We start from the raw sequence: 25456 nt of genomic DNA, 5'->3' as shown, positions 1-25456 counted from the left end.
ACCAATCTGAAAAGGGAGAAAACTGAAACGATACCTCTAGTGTTGGTTGGGAATTAGGGCCATTGGTAAGACATCACAATTTTCAATTGATACCTAATTTCTCCAGCTCATTCTTTGTGATGTATTTTTGTCACACAGATTACATTTACATATGCTATAAATTACATGCTGTTAGTATTTTTGCTTTAGATAATTATCTTTTAGGGAGATTGGAAATAATTTTTAAATATACCTTCAATTTAACTATTTCCAGAGTTCATTTTTGTGTGTAGATCAAAGTTTCTGCTTGGAATCATATAACTCCTTCCTGAAGAACTTCCTTTAACATTTCTTGTAACACAGGTCTACTAGCATCAAATCCTCTCAGTTTTTAAGTTTTTCTTTAGAAGCCTTAATTTCACTTTCATTTAAAAGGTATTTTCCCTGTCTAGAGAATTCTGGATTGACAGATTTTTCTTTCAGGATTTTAAGGATAACGTCACTCTATTGTCTTCTGGTTTGTTTTCTGATGAGAAGGTGGTTGTAGGTCTTACCAGTGTTCTTTTGTAGGTAATGTATTTTCGCCCATGGCTGTCCTCAGTATTTTCTCTCTATGTTGGCTTTTGAGTAGTTTGAATATGATGTGTGTGTGTGTGTGTGTGTGTGTGTGCGCGCACGTGCGTGCTTGTGTTTTGTATTTATCCTGGTTGGAATTCTCCAAGATTCTTGGATGTATAGTTTGTTAGCTTTCATTGCTTTTGTAAAATTCTTGGAGACACTTTAAAAATATTTGTTCTGCCCTATTCTTTCTCTCTCTCTTTTTTTTTTTTGTGACTCCAATAACACATGTTTAAAACTTTTTAACAAGTTTATACTGTATAGCACAGGGAACTATATTCAATATCTTGTAGTATCTTATGGTGAAAGAGAAAATGAAAATGAATATATGTGTGTTCCTATATGACTCAAGTATTGTGCTGTACATCAGAATTTGACACATTGTAAACTGACTATACTTCAATAAAAATATATTAAAAAAACTTTTTGATATTATCCCTACGAATCTTGATACATACAACAACATCTCTTGTAGATGCTCTGTTTAATTTTTCCCAGTCTTTTTTCACTTTGTATTTCAGGCTGGGCAATTTCTGTAGACGTGTGTTCAAGTTCACGGATTCGTTCCTTGGCTATATCAAGTCTTAGGATGAACCAGTGGAAGGAAATCTTCATATCTGAGACTTTTAAACAATTTAATGCATTTCCATTTGACTCTCATAGTTTCCATTCCTCTTCTGGAATTTCCCATCCACTTCCTGTAACTATTGATAAGTTTGCATTTTCTAAAGCTTTTTATAAATGAAGTGATACACACAGTTTAAGCGTGCTTTTTGTCTGACTTCTTTCACTTAGTATGTTGTTCTATGTATCAATGATTCCTTCCTTTTTAATTCTGAGTAATATTATACTGTATGAATATACCACAATTGCTCTGTCCTTTCAGCTGTTGATAGACATTGGGTTGTTTTCAATGTTTGAGCTGTGAAGTTGCTGTCAATATTTGTGCACAGATCTTCTTCTGGGCATTTCCTTTTGCTTCTCTGGGGTGCATAGCTACGAGTGGAATGGCTGGATCATATGGTAGGTAGGTTTAACTTTTTAATAAACTGCCAAACTATGTTCCCAAGTACTTGTACCATTTAAAATTCCTGTGCTTGCTTCTGCAGCACATATACTAAAATTGGAACAATACAGAGATTAGCATGCCCCTTGCACAAGGATGACATGCAAATTCGTGAGATGTTCCATACTTTTTTCTTAATAAATAAAGTTTGTTTTTACTGTACAAAAATAAATAAATAAAATAAAATAAAATAAAATTCCTACCATTAGTGTTTAGGAGTTCTAGTTGCTCCACATCCTCACCAACAGTTGATACTATCAATCTTTTTAATGTTAGCCATTCTGGTAAGTGTGTTGTGGTATCTCATTATGGTTTTGATTTGATTGCTATCTAATGTATAACGCTTTCAGCATATTTTCCTGTGTGTATTTGTTATGCATGTATCTTCTTTGGTGAATTGTCTATTCAAATATTTTGACTATTTTTAATTGGCTTATTTTCTTATCATCAAGTCTCCAGAGTCCTATATACATACTCTCAGTACAAGTCCTTTATAAGATATAATGAGCAAAGATTTCCTCCCAGTCTATGACTTACCTTTTCATTCCCCTAATGATGTCTTTTAAATAGCCACAAAATTTTAATTTTGGTGAAGTTAAATTTATAAATTATGGATGATGTTTTTGGTGTTGTATCTAAGAAAGTTTTGCTTAATCCAAGGTCACAAAGATTTTTCTCCTATTTTCTTCTAGAATGTTCATATTTTTATATTTTACGTTTTGAGCTAATTTTTGTATATGTTGAAAAGTATGGATTGAAATTTGTTTCTGCATGCAGATGTGCAGTTGTCCCAAATCCATGTGTTGAAAACACTACTGATTTGCTTCTGCACTTTTGTCAAAAAATCAGTTGGACATATATTTGTGAATTTCTGAAATCTCCATTTGGTTTCATGGCTCTATTTGTATGTCTTTATGCTGATACCGCACTGTTTTGATTGGCTTTATATTAAGACTTGAAATCAGCAAATGTTAGTCTTTCAGCTTCGCTGTACTTTATGAAAGTTATTTTAGCTATTTCAGGACTTTTGAATTGCCATGTGAATTTTAGAATTAGCTTGTCAATTCCTTACAAATGAGTCTAAGATTTTGATTGAGGTTGTGTTGACTCTATAGATCAATTTGGGGGAAACTGACATCTGAACAGTATTAAAACTTCCAACCCACAAACAAAGGATGCCTGTCCATTTAGTTAGGTATTCTTTCATTTCTCTCAGTAATATTTTGTAGTTTTTGATGTCGTTTTTTTCACTTTCACTGCATTTTTCTTACCTGTTTCAGTGTTGATATTATCATACATAGTATTATTTGTTGCCAGGAGGTAGAAATACAATTGATTTCTGCATATTCTTGTATCTTGCAAGCTTGTTACACTCACTTATTAATAGTTTTTTGGTAGATGCTGTTGGATCTTCAATACAGACAATCATGTCATCTGTGAATAAGGAAGTTTTACCACTTCCTTTCCAATCTAAATGCTATTAATTTCCTTTTCTTGCCTGATTACACTTGCCTGAAACCCCAGCACAATGTTGAACAGATACAATGAGAGTGGACCGTTAAGTACAATGTTTGCTGTAGGATTTTCCCAGGTGCACCTATCAGGTTGAGGTAGTTCCCCTTTATTCCTGGTTTGCTTAGTGTTTTTATTGGGAGTAGATACTGGATTTTTGCCAAAGGCTTTATGCATCTATTGTGATGATAATATAGTTTTTCTTATTTAGTTTATTCATATGGTGAATTATATTAATCTTTTTTATGTTGAACCAATCCTGCATTCCTGGAGAAATACACTTGGTCATGATATGTTATCCTTTGAATATATCATTTGGTTTGATTTGCTGAAAATGTGTTAAGAATGTTTGCATCTATATTCAGTGAAGACATTGGTCTGCAGGGGTTTTTTTCCCCTGTAATGTCTTTTTTGGTTTCAATATCAGAGAAATTTTTGTCTCAAAAATGAGTTGGAAAATATCCTCATCTCTTCAATTTTCTGGAAGATTTTGTGTAGAATTGATTTTTCTACTTCTTTCTTAAATGTTTGATAGAGTTCACTAGTGAAACCATCTGCTCTTAGAGTTTAATTGGTGGGAAAAATTTAAATTACAAATGCAATTTATTTAATAGACATATGGCTACTTAGGCTGTCTATTTCTTCCTGAGTGAGCTTTAGTCATTTGTGTCTTTCAAGGAATTTGTCCACTTCATCTAAGTTGTTGTTGAATTTATTGGCAAGTTGTTCATAACTCTCGCTTGTCACTTTTTCAGTATCTGTAGATCCTGTAGTGTCACCTCTTTCATGCTTGATATTGATAATTTGTATCTTCTCTCCTTTAATCTTGACCAGTATGGCTAGGGATTTATGAATTTTACTGATCTCAAAGAACCACTTTTAGATTAGTTGATATTTCTCTATTGTTTCTGTTTTTATTTAATTTATTTCCAATTTGATCTTCATTATTTCCTTTCTTCTACCCTCTTTGGGTTTGATTTAATCTTCTTTTAGTGATTTATTTTTTTTCAAATAGACTTTATTCTTTTAGAGCAGTTTCAAGTTCACAACAGAATTGAGCAGAAAATACAGAGTTCACACATAGCCCTCCCCACCCACACATATATACTCCCTGACCCTCAACATCCCCCATCAGTGTGGCATATTTGGTACAATCGATGAACCAACACGGTCACATTATTATCAACCAAAGTCCATAGTTTACATTAGGGTTCACTCTTGATGTTGTACATTCTATGGGTTTTGACAAATGCATAATGACATGTAGCCACCACTATAGTATCACACAGAATAATTTCATTGCCCTAAAAATCCCTTGTGCTCCATTTATTCATTCCTCCCCCCTTCCCTCTCCCCAAACCCCTGGAAACCACAATCTTTTTATTGTTTCTGTAGTTTTGAATGTCATTTGGTTGGAATCGTACATTTTGTAGCCTTTTCAGACGGGCTTCTTTCATTTAGTAAGATGTCTTCTAAGTTTCTTCCATGTCTTTCATGGCTTGATAGATCTTTTATTTTTTTACTGCACATATATTTTTAAATTTACATATATGTACCGTTCATTGTTTCTAAGAATGTTTTAAGCTTTGGCTTTTTAAACTTATACAGTTATCAAAGGAATAAAACCAACCACAAAATAAGAATTAACTCAAAAAGATACATACACCTTGCTATTAACAGCAACATTATTTATAATTGCCAAGATATGGAAACACCCTAAGTGCACATCAATAGTTGAATAGACAATGAAGATGCAGCATACATGTATGTAATGGAATACAACTAACCCATAAGAAGGAAAGATTTTGCAATTTGCAGCCCTTCATTCACTTTTTTTTTCACTTTGAAAACCAGGATTCTATAACTGGCAGAGACATTTCCATTACATCAAAAACAATAAAATACCTAGAAATAAACTTAACCAAGGAGGTTACGTATACTCTGAAAACTGAAATGACACAAAGAAATGGAAAAATCTCTTGTGCTCTTAGATTAGAAGACTCAACATTGTCAAAATGGCCATGCTACCCAAAGCAATCCACAGATTCAACACAACCCCCATCAAAATACTTGTAATAGTCCTCACAGAACTAGAACAAACAATTCCAAAATTTATAAGGAACCATGAAAGAGCCTGAACAGCCAAAGCAATCTTTTGTAGGTCTCTTTTTCTTTTTCTTTTTTCTCTTTCTTCTTTTTGTTTTCTTTTCTATGGTTTGATGGCTAGAGAAGGTCCTTTAGCATTTGTTGTAAAGCCGGTTTGGTGGTGCTGAAATCTTTTAGCTTTTGTTTATCTGTGAAGCTTGTGATTTCTCCATCAAGTCTGAATGGGAGCTTTGCTGGATAGAGTATTCTTGGTTGCAAGTTTCCCCCTTGCATCACTTTAAATATATCGTGCCACTCCCTTCTGGCCTGTAGAGTTTCTGCTGAAAAATCAGCTGATAACTGTATGGGAGTTCCCTTGTATGTTACTCATTGCTTTTCTCTTGCTAATTGTAATATTTTCTCCTTATCCTTAATTGTTGTCCATTTGATGACTGTGTGCCTTGGTGTGTTCCTCTTTGGGCTGATCCTGTGAGGAACTCTCTGTGCTTCCAAGACTTGGGTGACTGTTTCCTTTCCCATGTTGGGGAAGTTTTTGGTTATTACCTCTCCAAAAATTTTCTCAGGTCCTTTCTCTCTCTCTTCTCTTTCTGGGACCCCTGTAATGTGAATATTAGTGCGCTTCATGTTGTCCCAGAGTTCTCTTAAACTACCCTCATTCCTTTTTATTCTTTTACCTTTTTCTTTTCTGAAGTAGTGACTTCCACTAGTCTGTCTTCTAGCTCACTGATCCGCTCTTCTGCCTCATTTAGTCTGTTCTTGATTCCTTCTAGTGTGTTGTTCATTCCAGTGATTTTATTCTTCAACTGTGTTTGGGTATTCTTTATATTTTCCAACTCTTTGCTAAAAACTTCACTCTGTGCCTCTATACTCCTCTTGAGTTCTCTGAACATCTTTGCCATCATTACTTTAAACTCTTTCTGAGATAAGTTACCTACCTCCTCATTACTTATTTCTTCTTCTGGGATTTTACCCTGTGCCGTGGCCTGGGAGATATTCCTTTGCTGCCTCATATCATCTATCTTTCTATGTGTTTGTGGACTCCTTCCACAGGCTTTGGGATTATTGTTTGCTTATTTCTAGTATCTGCCCCTGGTGGATGAGGCTGGACTAGAGGCTTATGCAGGTTTCCTGGCAGGAGGAGCTGGTGCCTGCCCACTGCTGGGGGCAGCTTGGTCCTGGACCTCTGGGGGGCAGGGCTGTGCCTAAAGGCCTCTGTGGCTCAGGAGGTCTGCTGTTGGGTGGGGCTGTGTTCTACGAATGTCAATTAAGTCAAGCTGTTTGATAGTGTCCCTCAAGTGTTCTATATCCTTTGTGATTTTCCATTTACTTGTTCTACCAGTTGTTGAGAACGGGGTGTTAAATCTGCAGCTAAGGTTGTGGATTTGTGCTTTCCTTCTTTTGGTTCTTTCACTTGTTGCTTCATGTATTTTGAAGGTCTAATATTAGAAGCATAAACATTTAGTGTTGTCATGTCCCCTCAATGAACTGACCTAATTTTCATTATGAAATACTCTTCTTGATATCCAGGAATATGCCTTATCTGAAGACCTACTTTGATATGGATGTAACCTCCCAACATTTCTTCCTGCTAATGTTAGCAGGGCATCTTTCCCATCTTTTTGCCTATAAAACTAGTTGCGTCTTTGTATTTAAAGTTGATTTCTTGTAGGTAGCATACAGTTCAGTCATTTTTAAAAATGCAGTTTAACTATCTCTGCCTTTTAATTGAGAGGTTTAGACAATTTAAATTTAATGTGATTATTGATATGGTAGGTTTAAATCTATCATCTTGCTGTTATGTTCGATGTGTCCCGTCTGTTCTTTGTTTCCTTTTTACTTTTTTCTGCTTTCTTTTGTATTAATTGAGAATGTTTAGGATTCCATTTTATTTCCTCTGTTGGCTTTTTAGCTAAAACTCTTTGATTCTGTATTTTATTGGTTGCTTTGTAGTGCACATCTTTACCTTACTATGGCCTACCTTCCAGTGCTATTTTACTAGTGCACACAGAATATAAGAAACTTACAACAATGTGTTTCCAAATTTTAAATATTTTTGTTCAAACAGTTAAGTACCTTATAATGAATTTTAAGTGATAAGAAAAATCTTATATATTGACCCACCTAGTTACCATTTCCTTGCTCTTCATTCTTTTGTACAGCTAGCTCGTTTCTCTCTGATACCAACTGCCTTCTCCCTGGAGGACTTCCTTTGACTTGTGAGCCTCTGATCTTTTCTTCTGCGTGTCTAATCTGCTGTTATCCAGTACATGTCTATCCAGTACATGTCTCATCTTAGACATTGTAGTTTTAATATCTTGAAGTTCAATTTGGATATTTTAACAAATATTGTCTCTACTTAACATTCTTAATCTCCCTTTTAGTTTCCTTAGCATGTGGGATACAGTTATGGTAACTATTTTAATGTTTTTGTCTCCTGATACCTATGTTGCTTCTGCTTCAGTTTCAGCCGATTGAATTTTCACCGCATTCTGGCTTATAGTTCATTACTTCTTTGCATACCTGGCAACTTCTTCTGGCTGCCATATACCGTTTTTGCTACTTTTTAAAATAATTTTACTTTGTTTGGTTCTGTTTTTGCATTTACACACATATTCTTGAACTCTGTTCTGGGACACAGTTACATTCCTTGGAAATCGCTTGATTCTTTCTAGTCTTGCTCTGTTAGGCAAGACCTAAGCCGTGTTAACCCAGGGCTCATTTTCCCCACACTGAGGTGGGAACCTTCTGAGTACTTTACCCGAAGATGTATAAGGTTTCCACGCTGGCTGGTGGAAGCAGGGAATGTACTCCTGGCCCTATTTGAGCTATTGTGACTGTTCCCTCCAATCCTTTCGGGTGTTTCTTTCCCTGGTCGCAGCATTTTCTTCACACGTGTGCACTGATTGGTACTCAGCTTAATTACATCGCAAGGGCTTGCCGATCTCCAGAGCGCAGTCAGCCTTTCTCTCTCTGTCTCTGTCTCTGTCTCTCTCTCCTTTCCTGTACTGTGCCCTGTGAACTCTAGCCAGCTCCATCTCCACAACTCAGGGAGGCTGCCAGACTGTGCCCCGCTTCCCCTCCTTCCACCACACACTGGAAATTCTCTCCAGACAATAAGATGGGACAGTTACTAGGGCTCACCACGTTTGTTTCTTCTCCCTCAGGCATCACTAGTAACTAACAAGAATAATAAAACTAATACCACTTAAAATCGCTCCCAAAAGTTTTATTGTTTGTTGTTGTTGTAGTTGCTGCTGCTGCTGCTTTGGTGGTGGGGATGGGGAGGTAATCAGGTTTAATTTATTCTTAATGGAGCTACTGGGGATTGAACCCAGGACCTCGTATATGCTAGGCACACACTCTACCACTGAACTATATCCGCCCCCTTCAAAAGTTTTAAATATTTAAATTGAAATCTAACAAAGTATGTATAGAATCTATAAGCTGAAAACTACACAATGCTGATGGAAGAAATCAAGTAAGATTTAAATAACAGAGAGATATACTATGTTCAGGATTTGGTAGACTTGATATACGTATGTAGTTAAGATGGCAATTCCCTACAAATTGATATATAGATTTCATTCAATCACAATCAAAGCCTGATTTTAAAATTTACATGGAAAGACAACAGAAGTAGAATGGTCAAAACAAATAGTCAGGACAAAGTTGCAAAACTCACACATATTCCCTGGATTTTAACAAAAATGAAGAGGCAAGTCAGTGAGGAAAGAATAGTCTTTCAATAAATGGTACTGGAACAACTGGACATCCATATGCAAAAAGAAAAAAAGAGGGGAGAGAAAAAAGGAAAGATCTTCAACCTTTATATGTATCAAACCTTATATAAAAGTTAACCTAATATGGAGCACAGAGTTCAGCGAAAAACATAAAACTACAAAGCTCTTAGAAGAAAACTAGCAGACAATCTTCATGATCTTGAGTTAGGCAAAAATTTCTTATGTATGACACCAAAATCATAATCCTTAAAAGAAAAAAATGATAAATTGGACTTCGTCAAAATAAAAGAGTACTCTGCAAAAGACACTGTTAAAAGAGCGAGGTACAAGACATAGACTGGACAAAAATTTACAAATAATCTATCCAAAAATGGACCTGTGTTCAGAACATGTAAAGAACCTTCAAAACTAAACAATAAGAAAGCAAACAATTCAATTTGAGAATGGGCAAAAGATTTCAGCAGACACTTTAACAAAGAAGAAATAAAAATAGCAAACAAGCCCATGAAAAAAAGAAAGGTCAGCATCATTAGTTGTCAGGCAAGTGCAAACAAAAACTCCTGGACACACCATTCCAGACCTATTAAATGGCTAAAAAAAAAACTGACCAAACCAAGTGTGGATGAAGATGTGGAAACGCAAAATGGTACAGCATCTGGAAAACGGTTTGACAGTTTCTTATAAAAGTAAACATCCATTATTTGGCCTGGCACTCTCACTTCTAGTTACATATCCAAGGGAAATGAAAACTTAACATTCACACTAAAACCTGTACATAAATGTTAACAACAGCATTATTTATGGTAGTGAAAAACTGGAAAGCACCCAAATGGCTTTCAATGGGAGAACGGACAAACAGAAGTACGGCTTCCAATGGAATACTGCTCAGCAGCCTTAGGAAACCAACTGTTGATACAGCAACAACGTGCAAAGCATTGTGCTGAGTGAAAGAAGCCAGCCTCAGAGGGTTACTTACTGAAGAATTCCATTACACGACACTCCAGCAGAGGATGGGGAACAGATCAGCCGTGGCCAGGGGTTAGGGGCTGGTTTGACCACCAAGAGGCAGCATGAGGGAATTTGGGGGATGGTGGGACAGTTCTATCTTCTCACTGTGGTGGTGGTTACCCAGATCCATGCAATGTGAAACCTCATAGAAGTGTACACCAAAACAAAACAAGACTGCGTCTAATAGAAAAACACTCAGCTATACATTAGTTATGATTTTTGATACATTTTATTCCAGCATTTCCTGGTGCTTGTAAGCAGAGGGTTTTTCAGGTTATCTTACTGCACCTTCTTGCCAGAGCTGGGCAACTTGCTGAACCTTTGAACTCTTTATCTCCTGGGCCCGCTTCCTCCTTCCAGTCCAACCGTCCAAACCCACGTCCAAGCCCTGGATCTTACTGCCACCAGGAACCACCCTACCTCCGAAATGCGCTGTAACTCAGACAAACCACTCTCTAAGCCAGGAGTTCTTCAAAAGATGTATCTGGCAACATCTGGAGACATTTTTGTTTGTCATGACTGGGGATGGATGGGTAGGATGCTGCTAAACATCCTACAATATGTAGGACAGTCCCCATGACTGACAACTGTCAGGCTGCAGATGTCAAGAGAGCCAAGACAGAGACCCTGTCCTTCCTCCTTTGGGCACCTTCCCTGCAGCCTACCCAGACCACTCACCTCTGGTCTTCAGTTCAGTCGTAGTCTGCAACCCGTGGCCCATCCCCTCAGCCACTCCTGGCGAAGATTCTCATCTTAGTCAAGACTTTTCATTATAAGAAAATAAGACAAATTAAAACAGGGAGGGCCAAGAGGGGACTTTACTGAACAACTCAAAGGGAGAACAATGATGGTTGGGTAAGAGCTGACAGTCCCCACGCACCTCCCTGGATATCCCGACTACTCACAGTCACGCTGTCGGGTAGGTCCCATGCGCTCCCATTTTACAGACGTCATGTGGAACCCACAGGCAGGAAGAGATGCTAGGCTGTCCCAGAGTTTGGAACAGGAAACCAGAAAGACACAGCAACCAAAGTGGCTCTTCTCCCAAGCTCTGTCTGGGGTCCCCTGGCCTTGACCTCCTGTCTTCCTCTGAAAAACTGCTCTCTCCTCCCTGTAGACCAGCTTGTTTGCCCTTGAACAGGTCATCGGGCGGACAGCTGGGGGCTGCTGAGCTTATATGACCCTAATTCAGGAGACTAGCGGGGTGCAAAGAGCATTTCCAATTGGCAAATTCAAATCCTCTGCTCAGGAGGAGGGTCTAGCTCAGCGGTAGAGTGCGTGCCTAGCGTGCATGAGGTCCTAGGCTCAATCCCCAGTACCTCCATTGAAAAAAAAAAAAGGAAATAAGCCTAATTACCTTTCCCCCTAAAAATAAATTCAAGAAAAACTTTAAAAAGTCCTCTGCTTAGTTGTGTTTTTTAAATTAATTAGAACAGATTTAGATCTACAGAAAAATTGAGCAGATAGTACAGAGTTCCTATATAAACCCTCTACCTGCCCCCCCCAGTTTTCCCTATTATTAACATTTTGTATTAATGTTGTATATTTGTTACATTTAATGAATCAGTATCAATACATTGTTTATTAACTGAAGTCCATCGTTTGCATCAGGGCTGACTCTGTGTTGTACAGTTCGGTGAATATGGTATTGTTCCTAACAGTTTCACCGCCCTGGAAGTCCCCTGTGTTCCAACTAGTCATCCTTCCCCACTCCCTCCAACCCCTGGCAACCACTGATCTTTATTTTAATGGTTTATTACAGGATATTGAAGGTAGTTCCCTGTGCTATACAGTAGGACCTTTTGTTTATCCACTGATCTTTTTACTGTGGCTATAATTTTATCTTTTCCAGAATGTCGTATAGTTGGAATCATACAGTGTGTAGCCTTTTCTCATTGGCTTTTTTCTCTTAGTAATACATATTTAAGGTTCTTCCATATCTTTTTGTGGCTTGATAGCTCATCTTTTTAAAATCACTGAATATTCCATCATATGAGGTACCACATTTTCTTTATCCTTTTATCTACTGAGGGATATCTTGGTTACTTCTGTTTAAGGCGATTATGGATAAAGCTGCTATAAACATTTATGTGCAGGTTTTTATGTGGACATACGTTTTCAGCTCCGTTCTGTAAATACCAAGGAGTGCAACTGCTGGATCTTGTGGTAAGGCTGTGCTGAGTTTTGTAAGAAACCACCAAACTGTCTTCCAAAGTGTCTGTACCACACTGCATTCCCACCAGCAGTGACTGAGTTCCAGCTGCTTCACATCCTCCCCAGCTTTTTGTATCATCGGTGTTTTGGATTTTAGCCATCCTGGTAGGTGTATAGTGACATCTCGTTGTTGTTTTAGTTTGCAATTCCCTAATGGCACATGATGTTGGGAAACAGTCCTTTCTCTGCTATTTTCTGAGACAGATATGTAGGATTCACATGATTTCTTCTTAAAATGTATACTAGAATTGACCAGTGAAGCCACCTAGGGCTTGAGTTTTACGTGTGTGTGTGTGTGTGAAGGTTTTTCGTAATGAATTCATTAATTCTGATGAATATTGAGCTATCAAATTTTTATTTCTTCTTTGATAAGTTGCAGTATTTTTTTTGTCTTTCAATAATATGCCCATTTTACATAACTTGTCAAATGTATTAACATAGAGTTGTTTATAATATATACGTATATGGCTTGTATTCTAAATACATTTAAAATGTTTATCCTCCAAAAATAGGACAAAAATCAATTAAAAATTGGCAAAAGATTTGAAACAACACTTTGCCAAAGGACCATACACAAGTGGACAATAAACATGTAAGAAAATGCTCAACATCATTAGTCAGCAGAGAAATGAAAATTACCACCACAGTGACATAGCAGTACACACCCCTCGGAATGGCTGAACTTAAAAAGACTGATGGGATGAATGTCGGTGAGAATATGGAACAGAGCTCTCACGCTTTGATGCTGGGAATGTAAAATGGCACAGCAACTTTGGAAAAGATCTAGTAGTTTCTTATAGTTAAACACACACCTACCCTTGCCCTGCCATTCTGCTCCTACATGCATAGTCAAGAGAAATGAAAACACTTGTCCACAAAAAGACTTGTCCACAAATGTTCATATTAGCTTTGTTCATAATAACCAAACTACCCATTTATTCTCTACCTATGAGTCTGTTTTCATTTTGTTTTATTTGTTTTGTTTTTTAGATTCCACATATAAGTGAGATCATACGGTGTTTGCCTATCTCTTTCTGACGTATTTCATTTAGCGTAATACCCCCAGATTCATCCATGTTGTCACAAATGGCAAAATATCCTTTTTCATGGCTGAGTGATATTCCATTGCATATATCTACCACTTCTTCTTTATCCAGCCATCTATCAGCGGACACTTACGTTGCTTCCATATCTTGGCTATTGCAAATACTGCTGCAGTGAACACTGTTGTTCATATATCTTTTGAATTAGTGTTTTTGTTTTCTTCAGAAAAACACCCAGAAGTGAAATTGTTGGCTCATATTGCTATATTTTAAGAGAAGTCGGACAGAGAAAGACAAATATCATTTAATATCACTTATATGTGGAATCTAAAAAAAGATACAAATGAACTTATTTACAAAACAGAAAGAGATTCGCAGACCTAGAAAACAAATTTAAGGTTACCAAAGGGGAAAGAGAGGAGGGATAAATTAGGAATTTGAGATTAACAGATACACACTACCATATATAAAATAGATAAACAAAAAGATAAACAATACTGTACAGCACAGGGAGCTACATTCAATGTCTTGTATTAGCTTATAATGGAAAAGAATCTGAAAAAGAATAGTTATGTGTATATATGTGTAACTGAATCACTTTGCTGTACACCTGAAATATTGTAAATCAACTGTACTTCATTCAAAAAATAAAAAATAAAAGGAGGCCCACTGAACCATAAGCTACAGGTCCCACTTGGGCACTCTGGGCTCCCTTGTCCAGGGACCAGCACACAAGAAAAGGAGCCTCACCCGGCGGGGCGGCCGTCCTGAGCACCAGGAGACAGAGCCGCCGTTTCGCGAAGGGCAGGGGGGACGCATTTGCTGTCCAGGTCATCTGCGTGGGCACATTTGTGCTCTCTTGCCCATACTTCTGTGGTCAACAGACAAGTGCAGAACCTTGGCCTGAGCAGGACACAGAGACCAGCGGTGAGGGTCCAGGCGGCGCAGAGACTGGCCCAGCAGGAGTGTTACCTGTGGGGACAGTAAGTATCACTGTGTCCCAGGAGCAGAAACAGCCCCTGGTTCACTGGCCTCTGCCCTTCCCTGTCACACCTGTCCCCGCTGGTGCTTTGAGACCACCTCCCAGATAAACTACATGCTCTCAAATCTTCCCTCGGAGGCTGTTTCTATGGGACTGAACCTGAGGCGGTTGGTACGAGACAGCATCCTAGAAAGCAGCCTCTCTGCATGGAATCGTCTGCCGACCAGAGGGCCACCAGGGGCCCACTGCCGAGGGGAAGGGCGTCGCTGACGCCACAGGCTGACCCATGCGGTAGGGGTGGGACAGGGCCCAGCTGGAAGGTGTGCCGGCCTAGGCAGCTGCTTCAGCACCTGAGTGATCTGAAGGCCACAGTAACTTCCAGGACAGCAGAGGTGACAGGTAGGGGTGGACCGAGGGCAGAGCCCTGGAACCAACAATGGACGACAGAGGACATGTGGGCCAGGAGGCCCCGGAACCCGTAAAGGGCCCCGTCTTCTACAGCCAGAGGGCAGAACGTGCTAACAACCAAGGCCCCAGATCTGATGGTGAGAGTCCTTGTCACAGAGCAGGATGAATTCACGGCCTGGCATTCAGTGCAGTGCCATGCCCCCCTCGGCACACTTCGACCGCACAACCCAGGGACAGCGCTCTGGCCCCAGATCGGGGTCTACCTGGGGTTGGAGCCAGGCTCTGCCACTGAGACTGTGTGACCTCGGGCAAGTTACTCTGAGCCTCAGTCTCCCCATCTGTAAGCTCTGGTCACTGTGTTCCCGATCAGAGCCTTGCCCAGCACCTAGAACAAAATGGAAACTCAGTTACTGAGGGATGGTGTTTCTTTAATCGCAGTAGAATACCCAGAACAAAATTTACCGTCTTAACCATTTTTAACTGCTCAGTTCAGCAGCATTAAGTACGTCCCCATTGCTGTGCACCCCTCACCTCCATGCTTCTCCAGAACCCTTATCCCCCAAGCTGGAACTCTGTCCCCGTTAAACACTAACTGCCCATTCCCCTTCCTCAGCCCCTGGGAACCACCATTTGACTTTCTGTCTTTATGATTTTTACTACTCTAGGTACCTCTTATAAGTGGAATCATACAGTGTTTGTCCTCTTGTGACGGCTTATTTCATTTAGCATCATGTCCTCAAGGTTCATCTGCATGGTAGCCTGCATCACAATTCCCTTCCTTTCTCAGGCTGAATATATTCTACTGTACAGATGGACCACATTTTGCTTGTCCATCCGTCCATCAGTGGACAGCTGGGTTGCTTCCACTTTGGGGCTATTGTGAATAATGCTGTTATGAACATGGATGTATCGTATTATTATTTTAATTAAATTAGCAAGTTGTTTTTGCAGAATGCAGACCCGAACCAAATACTGGTACCACTCCTGATGGATAATGTTTGCCCTTAAGTTATATTTCATCATAGGAAACTGTTCCCAGAAGGAATGAAGAGGAAACACAGGAATCAGAAGGCCTGGTGGGGGCCAGGGAGTCCTGCCTCACCCAACACCGGTGGTGACTGGTTCCCCTGGGAAGAGCCTGGGTCCCAAGAGTTGGATAACCCCAGAGGGGACGGTAGCAACTGCCGCTTCTCCCGGACTAGCCCTGAGCCTGCTGCTTCATCTGCCTCGTGCCTCGGGGGTGGGGGGGAATAATAACTTAGAAACAATTCTGTCTTTCTTTTCTTTGTGGCAATTACTTTTTCTCACTTCCAGGAAGGGTTTAAAGATTCAGCTGTCTTCTTCCTCTCTCTCTTCCATTCAGTTCCAGTCTAAAAGCCGTTAGGTGAGTTAAGGTGGGAGCCCACGAGCGGAGGGTGTCTGCATAGGACAGGGGGTAAGGAGGATGCCCACGTTGGGAGAGGTCCCATGTCGGGTGCTGGGGCCTGAGCAGAGTGAGGAGGGCACCTGTGCAGGGGGGAAGGAGAGGAGGGGGGCCTAGCCCAAAAGGTCAGAGATAAGTGATGTGGGCGTCCACGTAGAGGGGTGGTCCAGCATGGCATGGGGGGCCTGAGCAGGCAGAGGAAGTCATTCATGTGGGCGGCATCTGGCAGTGGCAACACAAGGTCATTACACACAGGGGAGTGATCATATAGTCAATTTATTAACTGTCATGGGGAATGTCAGTACATACAGAAAGATTGACCAAACAGGTAAGTTTATTAACTCTAATGGGAGCCAAGTTTTCAACTATTGGTGAAAGGAGCTGCAGAGGGAAAGGAAGAAAACTAAAATGAATCCGTGATGTTGGGTTGGAACTGGACTGCACTCTGTGTTTACAAAGAAGTATAGATGTAAACGTGTGTATACGTATGCATACATGCATGTGTGTATATTATGTATATTTATACATGCACACACACATGGGCACTGACTTGGTCCACTGAGAGGGGTGGGAAGACCAACATCACAGGGGTCCTGAGCATGCCTGGCATCCAGAGAGTGGCTGCCCTGAAAGGAACCAGAGCTCCTTGGAGAAATGATTGATCCCAGGGCTGGGGCTCAAGTGGAGACCTATAAAAAGAGACAGAAGCCAGTTTGCAGAGATTCTCACTGGGGTGATCCAGGGCAATTTGGGTGAAGTGGCTTGAATAGTGTCCCCCAGAAAGATATGTCCACACCTTAATCCCTGGAACCTGTGAATGTGACCATATATTTGGAAATGTAATTCCAAATTTCCATACATTTGCAGATATAATTTTTTTTAATGACTTTTTGTTGTCAGTGGAAGGACTGGGGATTGAACCCAGAACCTCACGCATGCTAAGCATGCACTCTACCACTGAGCAATGCCCTCCCGCTGTGGATGTAATTTTAAGTTAAGGATCTCTAGATGAGATCATTCTAGATTATCTGAGTGGACCCTAAATCCAACGAAAAGTGTCAGAAGAGAAAGGAGAGGGGGATCTGACACAGAGACACAGAGGGAAGGCCATGTGAAGATGGAGGCAGAGGCTGGAGGGATGTGGCCACAAGCCGAGGAACGCCTGGAGACCCCAGAAGCTGGAAGAGGCAGGAGGGACCCTCCCCCAGAGCCTCTGGAGGGAGCTCAGCCCTGCCGCACCGTGATTCTGGACTTCTGGCCTCCAGACTGTGAGAGAGTGACCTCCTGTTGCTTTAAGCCACAGGAAACTAACGCAAGTGAGGAGACAGTCCCCTCCCTCCGGGCCAAGCCCTTTCTGGGCGGAGTGACTTCTTTGCTTGGTTTAAAGCCCTGTGTAAAGTGACATGTCCTGGGAAGAGTGCGCTGGGATTAGGCTGGAACCTACAGCTGGGTCTGCTTACAAAGGCTCGGACGGAAGATGCCGGAGGCCAGGACCTGCGTGGGGCTGGGGCCGCCTGTGGTGCTCGTTGTGTGGGAGGGACCGCTGCGGCCCTGCCTGCCCTCTCCACCCTCCAGGTGCATCTGCGTGTCCACCAGCCCCCTCCCTGGAGACCTCAACCTCTCCAGCAAGTTCCCACTGGGCCCCACAGCTGACTCAGGGCAACTGGCTGCCCCACACTGGGCTCTGGGGTAGGCTGCGGTTGCCAGGATGACCAGTCTCCCGAAGGTCCCTGCAGAGGCCTGGGCAGTGCAGTGGGTGAGGCCTGGGGGCTGGGGAGGAAAAGGGTGAAGATTCTGAACCCTGGTTGCTCACCCTTCCAGCTGGCTCATGGGGAGCTTATCACATTTTTCTACTCTGTTTTTTTTTTTTTAATTTTTTTTGGGGTGGAGGTAATTAAGTTTATTAATTAATTTATTTTTTAATGGAGGTACTGAGGATTGAACCCAGGACTTTGTGCATGCTAAGCACACACTCTGCCACTGAGCTATCCCCTCCCCTGCTACTCTTTGATTAAAGAGCAGGAATGACCCCATGGAGAGAGCGTGGAAGCCCCTTCTTCCCCGCCGTGGTACACTAGCTCCCCCCTCCACCCTAAGGCCTTCTAGAACCTCTAGGGGCTGCCAACTCTGGAGCCAGGGCTTCCACTCCAAACGCCAGGGCAGAGGCCCCCATCACCTTCTTGCCCTCGCCACCCCCAATGCTCCAGCCAGAAATCATGTCTACTTTTGACTCAGGAAACACCATCCCTAGGAATATACCAGGGGACAAGTCAATAGCCCAGAGTGTATCTGTGAGCTCTGAGAAGGGACCTGAGGATGGGGTAACAGAGCAGAAAGCTGACTCCACAGGTAGCACACAGATTCAGGCCAGAGACTGAGGGCAACTTCACGCTGGCTGGAGGCTTCAGTCCAGTGCAGGCAGCTAGCATCCCAGAGGTGGCCCGAGGGCCTGCTGCAGGGAAGTTCAGCTGATGGTGGAAGGTTCCAGCAAGTCTGTTAGAAGCAAGAGCAGCCCTCCTCCCCCGCCACTTAAATATCACTCAGCAGAAGCCACACTGACAGTGCCAGAGGGCAGAGCAAGCATCTTCAGTCCCTCACCTGCACCTTGACCCTGGAACCTGCCCTTTGAACCTAGGCCATTCCCACAGCAGTGTCTGGGGAACAGCCAAGGAAAACTATTTTGCAAAATTGCCTCATGCACAAGTCATGGAAAAACTGGAGAGGTTTTCATGGAGCAGCAGCCCCGTTCAGTTCACTTTTTCCCACACTGTATCTCTCTTTTTTGCGTAATGTATCATTTACATTCAGTAATTTTTACAGAACGTAGACTTTATACATACCCAGGTAACAAGTCCTGGATATAGGGTGCTTCCATCACACCAGAAGGTTCTCCTGTCCCTTCCTCATCAATCACACCTGCCTGGAGGCAAATAAGGCTTCAGATTTCTGTCCCCACAGATTCGTTTTTTTGCTGTTCTAGGACATCGCATGTTTGGAATCAAACAATTTTACTCTAAGGTTTCTGGCTTCTTTTACCTCGGCATGTTTTTGAAATGCATCCATGTTGTAGCTCATTCATTATTATTTCTTAGCAGGATTTCATCGCATGGATAGACCACACTTTGTCTATCCGTTCTTTTGTTGGGTAGCATTTGCATTGTTTCCAGTTTGGGGCTATTGTAAATAAAGCTGCCATAAATATCTTGGGCAGGGGAGGGGGGAGAGGAAGCAACACAGATTATAACTATTTAACAAAATAGAAACCCCTAAGTCCATACTGATATAAATATATGAATACATTGAAAGTGTGATGAGAAGTGGGATGTTTACATCCTCTCAAAGTCCCTCTCCAGAGAATACTTCCTTATTACAAAGGGAAAACTAGTAACTTTTCAGTGGAGAAGGCTGGCACACATCCTTTGATCCAATGACCCAAGTAAATGTCATCGGCCATGGGTCAAATTGAAATCGTTTGCCACTGGAAAGGATGCATTGAGAAACACACAGACTCACTTCTGTGACATTCCTGCCCAAGATACCTGACCTTATTCTAATCATGGGGAACTGTCAGAAAAACCTAAATTGTGGAACATACTACAAAGTAACTGTCAGGTCACCTTCAGGATTGCCAAAGTCATGCAATTAAAGGGAAGGGTGAGGAACTGCTCCAGAGAGAAGGAAGCTGAAGACCCAACAACCAAGGTAACTTGGGGCTCTGGACAAGCTCCCTTGCTATAAAGGACACTACTAGAGTCATAGGGAAACCTTGAATATGGTGCGAAGATGAGACAGCATCGACCCACCAATGTTAATTTCTCGATGTCCATTGTCATCTGTATTTGCCAGACGATAGCTCAGCTGCAGGGAAACACACCGTGATGTGCTCCGAAGTCTTGGAGCATCTCGGTAGCAACTCACAGTCAGTTCCAGGGAAAAAAAAGTTATTTGTGCTATACTTCCTGTAAGCTTGAAATTATTGAAAAATAGTAAGAGTAGGCTTTCCCTGCCCTTGAGGAAACCAATTCTAGGGGGCTGCCACTGGTCCTCTCTGTGTTTACTTCCAGGTGTGTGTGTGAGAGGAAGGGGTGGCTACAGCTGGGCTCCTTTTTGGTGGTGGTGGGAACCCAAAAGAGCACAACCCCTCAGGGGCACAGGGCTGTCCCTGGGTCCCATGTGATTGCTCCAGGCAGACACAAAGCCCAGGATACCCCTTAGCTTTAAAGGCAGGGAAGAGACAGTGCGCTTTGTGGGGGTGGGTGGTGGAAAAGCCCCCGTAACTTGAGTCGGAGCCAGGAGAGTGCTTAGAGACCCGCTTACAGCTCCTTTCACCCCTGTAGCATTCCTGGCAGGCTAGCGTTATCCTTCGTGGATTAAGTCTCTACACCAGCGTCCCAGGCCCTGTTCTGGATACTGAGGACAGAGTGGTGAACAAGGGAGACAAAGCCCCCTGCCCTCAAGGAACTTAGAGCCTGGAAGAGGGAGGCGGCCAGTAGATGCAGTGAACAAAAGATACAGGATGCTAGATGATGACGTGTGCCATGAAGAAAACAAAACAAACAACACAGAAAGGCCATTAGGGAGAATAATAGCTTGGTATTGGGCCTGAGCAGCGGGGAGAATCTCTCTCTGGGATGTGTAAGTTTTCATGAGTGCATTTTCAATTTTAGCCATGTTATATTTGAAATGCCTATTAAACACCTAATGGCGGTGTCAGAAGTTCAGAGAAGTGCAGCCTGGAGGTAGGAATTTGGGCATCTTTTGGGGGGGATGGTAATTAGGCTTATTTATTTTTAGAGGAGGTACTGAGGATTGAACCCAGGACCTTGTGTATGCTAAGCATGTGCTCTACCACTTGAGCTATACCGTTCCCCCAAATTTGGGCATCCTAAGTACATAAAGCTGCGAATAAGATTACTTAGGCAGATCCAAGGACCTGCACTTTCCACAGTTGTAGGGATGGTGTGTAGACAGGCTGCATCATATATCCAAAATCACACGGCTGGTAAGTTGTGGATCTGAGATTCAAACCCAGGTCAGACTCATACCAAGCCCCTATTCACAGCCGTCATAAAATTTTACTGCTGTTGACTTGGCCTTGGGCAAGTCACTTGACCATTCCTCATCTAGGAAACGAGGGGTGGACAGTGGAGGTATGAGGACAGTGCAGGGGACCTAGAGGTGCTCAGGCAGGTGGCCAGGGACAGGTCACCAGAATCCTCCTGAGTATGTCCCCCGCCCTTTTCCTGCCTCCTTCTCAGGCGCCTGCTCTCATCAGAACAGCCCTGTCTTCCGGGCAGAGGTGGGGGACGGGGGAGACACATGTGCAGAGTCCACAAGCCAACATATCACTTTACAGTGGGAAGCTACTCGCCATCCAGCATGGAATTCTGGGCTCAGCATGACCTGGGGGCCCTCCCTGTGGGCACAGGATCGCAGCAGGCAAACCCCTGCCAGCCAGTCGCTGGGTGAACCTAGAGTCTGAAGAAAGGGAGCTGGAGAGTGATGGAAGGTTGGCGGGACCAGGCTGGGTCTCTGGAGTGCCTCCGGGCCCTGCTGGGGGGGACTGGAATAGACTCTGTGGCCTCAGCCAGAGCCCTGGCAAGGGTGGGGCTCCCAGGTCAGCTCCAGGCTGGGCTGGCACCCCTGGTGCTTCCGGGGCTGGCCTGGGCCCCTTCCGCCAACTCAGTCTTTCTTTAGAGTTGTTAATATCTTTCCGTCTGTCCGGGATTGGTGGGGCCCCACTGGCTCCGTGGCTTAGCACTTCCACTTGGGGCAACCAGCAGCTTCACAGTGTAAATGCCAATGGTGCCTGTCACATGGGGGCTGGGCAGGTGCCTGACCACAATGCTTCCTGTCCACCACCCTGCTCCCCTGCCAGCTGGCAGAGGGAGGCCTCCAGCTGGCCACAAGCTCTGTGGGGAAGTCGAATTTCCAGTCTCCCCCAGGAGGGCTGCTCCAGGCTGTGCCCTCTGCCCAGCTCAGCCTGTCTTCCCTTAAGTACCACCCCATCAAGATCCTGAGCTTCAACTCAGCTCTGCAGAGAGATGCAGCCCACCCTGGGCTTCTGAGCTGAGGATGGAAGAGCAGCCTGCAATGCAGGGGGGACAGGGAAGGGCAGATCCAGAACTGGGAAGCCAGAGGAATCCGTGCTGGGGTTCACCCATCTGTCTCCCCTGCCAGGCTGTGGGCCTGGCCTAGTTCCTTGCAAGTCACTGCCCAGAACACTTAGCCTGGCACTGGGCAGTGACTGAATGGAGGTGCCAGCATCTTGGGAGTCTGGGGGTTTTACAGGGTGAGGGTTTGGGTGTCAGCCCCAGGGGTCAGTGTCGGGGTTCACTCTGGAAAGCTTGGAGTGGGAGGACATTGACTTGTGGTACCCAGGCATGGGTGGACTTGTGGTCCAGGTGCTAAGACCCAGGAGGATTCACCCATGTCTGTGGTACCCACTGTGCTTGCCTCCCTTGGGCACCCAGTGAGGAAACTGGGAGGCAAAGACAGTCTCAATGGGATGCAATCTGAGTATCTGGAGCCAAGCACTATGAAAATCCTGGAAAGACAGCTCAGTGATAAGTCAGAAACTTAATAAAAACCGAAGCCATCATTCGTTAGTTGTGCTCGTAAAGAGGAACATGGCAAGGCAACTTCTGATGTCACAGATGACCCTGAGGCTCTTAGAGTGAAAGATCAGAAGGTGCGAGGCAAAGTGCCTGGATGTGCTTTACCTGAAGGGTGGTGAGGCTCTGCACACAACCCACCCCCCACCACCAAGTGGGCTTCCCCAGGATGGAAGGTGACGGCAGTGGGAGAAGCCCTGGTTTTTAAAATCTAGACCCGCATCCACCTGTTAAGATACATGCCCTCAGCAAATCACTGTTTCAGTTTCCCATCTGTGGAAGCAGATAATAAGCATCATGCCTGCCACCCAAGATCAAGGAGGAGGGAACATGAAGTAAGCACCTGTGTTGGTGTTCCCTGGACCACAGTCCGTATGGACATCCACAGTCTCCACTGAGTCTCCTACTCTCTGCCAGGCCCTGGGGATGCAGCGGAATCCAGGGCAGACGTGGGGCTCTTCCAGGAACAGGTGTACCTGCCTGCCCTCTCTCTGCAGGACCCACACTGGGCTCCCCTAAAGCCGCAGCCTCTTTACCTCCCCCATCCCTGCTCCAGGGCCTTTGCATTATTGGTCTCAATTTTTCCTAACCACTCCCTTTTTCTTACATAATTCACCCTTCGGGTCAGGGAAGACCTTCAGGCACTACCTCCGGGCATCTCCCACCTGTGGCAACTTCAACTTCTTGATGATTCAACACTATTCACCAGAGTACTGGATAAAGGATCTGGTCAAGCTCTCATCAGCTGTCTTAGAGGTCACCCAAACTCTCTGTGCCTCAGTTTACCTATGTATGAACTCCACCTGGGGGTCGTTGTAAGGAATCAATGAGATAGGGCACCAAAGCTTCAGAACGGCACCGGGTACCCAGTAAAAGCTGCATACACGTTACTCCCGTTGTTATTTTGTAGTCAGTATTATCAATAGTAGGACCCAAACGGCGGGGCTTCGCACCACCCTCCCTGCAGCGCCGCACCTGGCGCGTCTAAGTCTCCCAGCAACTTCCCAACCATCCTAAGCTCCTTAAGGAGCTGCATCCTTGGTGCCGACACGGCCCAACTAGGAAAACCCGGCACACAGTAGGTGCTCAAGAAATGGCCAGTTGACACCAGGAAGCCAGTGGCCCAATTAATGCACGCTCACTCCCTCCTCCCTCCCACACCAGGCGGTGGAACGCTCAGGCTGCCCACATGGTCTTTAAGGGTGTATCTGCCTCCAACGACACCCATTCCCACAACAAAGAGGCTCGCCTCCGTGGAGCCGCCTCCCCTCGGCGCAACTGGGAGGCGCAGTGGGCGAGGAGCCTGCCCACTCCCCACGGCTGCCCCCTTCCCGACTCGGGAGCTGTTCTGGGTGGGTGCAGTTGCTTCAAAGACTCAGGGTGGAGAGCAAGCGCGCGGGGCCCCGGGGTGCGCGATAAGCCCCAACCAGGGTGGCGCCCGAGGGGCGCACAGCGACGCCGCCTCCAGCCGCGATTTAAAGGGCAGCGAGGGGCGGAGGGATCCCTGCCGACTGCTCAACAAGGATCCCTCCGCCGCGAGCGAAGGCAAGCGAAGCAACGAGCTCACTCGTTCTTTTAAAATTCGCTTTTTGTTCCTCCGCCGCGGAGCACCCGGCGAGGGACTCATTTCTTTCTCGGGTTTCTCCGCCTCCCCCACACCCCCAGTCCCGTAAAAGCAACAGAGGAGACCGGGGCGGCGCGAGCCAGCGTGGTGTCCCTCCGCCCGGCCGAGGGCACTCCTTTTCGTGTCCTTCCACCGTTCCCGGACGGCGTCCGAGCGGCTCACCGGGGGCGGCGACGCGTCTGCGGCGCGGGCGGCGAGGCTCCGGGGCTATGAGGTGAGGGCGCTCAGGCACCGGAGGCGGCACGCGGGGCGCCAGGACCCAGGACGCGGAGCCCGCAGGCCAGCGGCTGCCTTTGGAACCCCGAGGCCGCGCGAGAGGGAGGTGAGGCCCGGGGCGCGGGGGCGCGGGGGCGCGGCGCGGTGGGGGCTGGGGGCTCCGGCCACGGCTGGGACTCATTTCCCGACAGCGGATGGAGCGGGCGGTGCTGCGGCGGGGGCCGCCATCTTGGATTTTACTCTCCATTTTTCTGTGGAATTATTTTTGGTGATTAATTTTCTTGGGGGACGGGGAAGTGTCACCGGGCAGCGCGGGCCCCCCAGCGCAGCGGCCGGCCAGCGGGGCCCCGACGCGCCCCAAGGAGGAGCGGGCAGCGCCCGGCGGTGAGCGGGGCCGGGCGCCGGCGCGGGCGTGCGGGGGGAGCCGGGGCGGCGGGCGCGGGCGGCGGGCGGCGGGCGGCGGGCTGGGGGCGGGTCGGCGGGAGTGGGGGCGCCGGCCCGGGCCGGGGCCCGGGCCGCGGCCGCGGGGGGGCGGCGGCCGGGTGAGGGGAGCGGCGGGAGCGGCGGTGGCGGCGGCGGCGGCGGCGGCCGCGGGGCGCCGGCCCTGCAGTGGGCGCCGCCGCCGGAAGGGAGCGGTAGCGGCCGCCGGGCAGCTCCGGCCCGGCCCGCGGCCGCACGAGGGGAGCAGCCCTGCCGCTCGCGATTGGGGGACTCTGTTTTCCCTCTGCTCCAATGGGCAGCCGTGAACGGTCTCGCCCAATCTGCTACCTCTGCCGCGCTCAACTTTGGGTTGTTTTTGTTTGGGCTCGAGACTCTTTTCAGATCTTCTCCCGGGCCGGTCCTCCACCCCACTTCGCCCTGCTTGTAGCGCGCTCCGGCGTCTGTCCGGGGCTTGCCTCCCTT

General features: G+C 45.2%; 1 protein-coding gene and 1 non-coding gene across 5 annotated transcripts in view; both read left to right on the top strand.

Annotated features, from left to right (window-relative positions):
• Positions 1–1690: 1690 nt before the first annotated feature.
• LOC116285543 (U6 spliceosomal RNA) lies at positions 1691–1794 on the top strand. The gene has a single exon (XR_004195253.2). It is a non-coding gene; the product is annotated as a U6 spliceosomal RNA (small nuclear RNA).
• A 22453-nt stretch (positions 1795–24247) lies between these two features.
• Positions 24248–25456, top strand: part of KMT5B (lysine methyltransferase 5B) — a 50078-nt gene continuing 48869 nt past the window's right edge. For 2 of the 4 annotated variants that reach the window (XM_072970462.1, XM_072970458.1), the window contains exon 1: positions 24736–24937. The gene's annotated coding sequence lies outside the window, so the exon portion shown is untranslated. Of the gene's footprint in view, positions 24660–24735; positions 24938–25456 lie in introns of those variants that run through there. The other 2 variants (XM_072970460.1, XM_072970459.1) reach the window with 2 other exon arrangements.

The sequence above is a fragment of the Vicugna pacos genome, chromosome 10 (assembly GCF_048564905.1).
Source record: "Vicugna pacos chromosome 10, VicPac4, whole genome shotgun sequence".
Taxonomy (NCBI): Eukaryota; Metazoa; Chordata; class Mammalia; order Artiodactyla; family Camelidae; genus Vicugna; species Vicugna pacos.
The sequence above is the reverse complement of the archived record's forward strand: the minus strand, read 5'-3'. Positions and strand labels throughout refer to the sequence as shown.